The sequence below is a fragment of the Apium graveolens genome, chromosome 4 (assembly GCF_009905375.1).
Source record: "Apium graveolens cultivar Ventura chromosome 4, ASM990537v1, whole genome shotgun sequence".
NCBI classification, from domain to species: Eukaryota; Viridiplantae; Streptophyta; class Magnoliopsida; order Apiales; family Apiaceae; genus Apium; species Apium graveolens.
In genome coordinates this window covers 76,378,365-76,380,971 of record NC_133650.1, presented here as the reverse complement: position 1 = coordinate 76,380,971, position 2,607 = coordinate 76,378,365, and the positions used below count along the sequence as shown (strand labels likewise).

At 42.8% G+C, this 2,607-nt stretch overlaps 1 non-coding gene across 1 annotated transcript; it reads right to left on the bottom strand.

Annotated features, from left to right (window-relative positions):
- Window positions 1-503: 503 nt before the first annotated feature.
- On the bottom strand, window positions 504-610 carry LOC141722742 (small nucleolar RNA R71). The gene has a single exon (XR_012575746.1). It is a non-coding gene; the product is annotated as a small nucleolar RNA R71 (small nucleolar RNA).
- Between the last annotated feature and the right edge of the window lie 1,997 nt (window positions 611-2,607).

Below are 2,607 nucleotides of genomic sequence, written 5' to 3'. Positions count from 1 at the left end.
GCAAGAGGACTTTAGATACGGCTGAGGAGACAGACTCAGTTTTTGATATTTCGAAGAAGATAGATTTTGAAGATTCAGATAAAGAGAGTGAGCAGAAAGAACCAGTAATCATGGGTGATCGTATAGTTCCGGCAGATCCAGCTCTTATGGACTTTTCTCGGCCTAAAATTGATGACATTCAGTCAAGCATCCTTCATCCGGCTATTCTGGCCAACACTTTTGAAATCAAGTCGGGCACTATTCAGATGGTGCAGAATTCTATTTCTTTCGGAGGTGCTGTGACTGAAGACCCCAACATGCACATCAAGAATTTTGTCGAGATCTGTAGTACTTTCAAATATAATGGTGTGACTGATGAGGCTATCAAGCTGAGGCTTTTTCCATTCTCTCTAAGGGATAAAGCTAAGGACTGGTTACATTCTGAACCAGCTGGGTCCATCACTACTTGGAAAGATCTTGCGCAAAAGTTTCTGGTGAAGTTCTATCCAATGACGAAGACTGCAGCTATGAGGAGTGCTTTTACTCAGTTTGCGCAGCAACCAACAGAATCTATGTGCGAAGCTTGGGAGTGCTACAAGGAGATGTTGAGAAAGTGTCCACATCATGGTATGTGTGACTGGATGGTGATCACTGGTTTCTATAATGGTTTGGGGGCCCAATCTTGGCCCATGCTCGATGCAGCAGCTGGAGGCGCCTTGTGGGCCAAAAGCTATACTGAGGCTTATAATCTTATTGAAACTATGACTGCAAATGAGCATCAAAACCCAACTCAAAGGATGATGCCTGGGAAGGTAGCAGGTATTCTAGAAGTTGATGCAGCTACAGCTATTGCAGCGCAGCTCCAAGTGCTGTCTTTGAAGGTCGATTCTTTAGCCACCTTTGGAGTCAATTAGATAGCTATGGTCTGTGAGCTTTGTGCAGGTTCTCATGCTACGGATCAGTGTTCTCTTGTTAATGAATCTGTTCAGTATGTGAACAATTATCAGCGACCGCAGTAGCCTGTGCCAGCAACTTATCATCCTAACAACAGAAATCATCCCAATTTCAGCTGGAGCAATACTCAGAATGCTATTCAGTAACCATATCAGCAAGGCGTAAGTAAACAGTTTAATCCACCTGGATTCCAGCAACCACGGCATTATGTTCAAAGGCAATCATATCCTCAACAAGGAGGTGCTGCTCCACCTTCTAGTGCTGATTTCGAGGAACTCAAGCTGTTGTGCAAAAGTCAGGCTGTTTCTATCAAGACCTTGGAAAATCAAATCGGTTAAATAGCCAATGCAGTGCTCAATCGTCAATCTGGCACACTTCCCAGTAATACTAAAGTGCCAGGCAGGAAGGAAGCTAAAGAGCAAGTCAAAGCTATTACCTTAAGGTCTGAAAAAGTTGCTGATGTTGAAAAAGCGAAAGACGGAGAAGCTGAAGTTGTTGATGAAGAAGAGAAGTAAAAGGAGAAAGCGGCGGAACCAAGGAAGACTACTGTTGAACACACTCTGCCTGAGGGTAATACAGGGGAGAAACAACTCTATCCTCCACCACCTTTCCCTAAGAGATTGCAACAACAAAAGCTGGATAAGCAGTTCGGTAAGTTTCTGGAGGTGTTCAAGAAACTTCACATCAACATACCTTTCGCTGAGGCTCTGGAACAAATGCCTAGTTATGTGAAATTCATGAAGAGTATTCTTTCAAGGAAGGTGAAACTGGATGACCTTGAGACCGTTGCTCTAACGGAAGATTTCAGTGCTGTGCTGCAACAAAAATTACCTCCAAAGCTTAAAGATCCAGGTAGCTTCACCATTCCTTGCACCATTGGCAAGTTGTCTTTTGACAAATGCCTATGCTATTTGGGAGAAAGCATCAATCTGATGCCATTGTCTATTTTCAAAAAGTTGAATTTGCCTGATCCAAAGTCCACCTACATGTCTCTACAATTGGCTGATCGTTCTATTACATATCCACGAGGCATAGTGGAGGACGTGTTAGTAAAGGTGGATAAGCTCTTCTTCCCTGCAGACTTTGTCATTTTGGATTTTGAGGAAGATAAGAAGATCCCCATAATCTTGGGAAACCCCTTCTTGGCTACAGGTCGTACCTTGATAGATGTGCAGAAAGGTGAACTTACTATGAGGGTGCAGGATCAGGATGTGACATTCAATATATTCAAGGCGATGAAATTCCCTACAGAAGACTAGGAGTGCTTAAAAGTGGATTTGATTGATTCTGCGGTAACTTCAGAACTTGATCAAATGCTAATATCTGATGCATTAGAGAAAGCCTTAGTGGGGGAGTTTGACAGTGATGATGAGGATGGAAATGAGCAACTACAATATCTAAATGCTTCTCCTTGGAGGCAAAATCTAGACATGCCATTTGAATCTCTTGGTACTTCTGATCTCAAGAATGCTGAAGGAAAGCTCAAACCATCTATTGAGGAAACACCTACTTTGGAGCTTAAACCATTGCCTGAACACTTGAGGTATGCCTTTTTAGGTGATGCATCTACTTTGCCTGTTATTATTCCATCTGACCTTTCAGGTAGTGAGGAGGACAGGCTCTTAAGGATCTTGAGAGAATTCAAATCGGCAATCGGATGGACTATAGCAGATA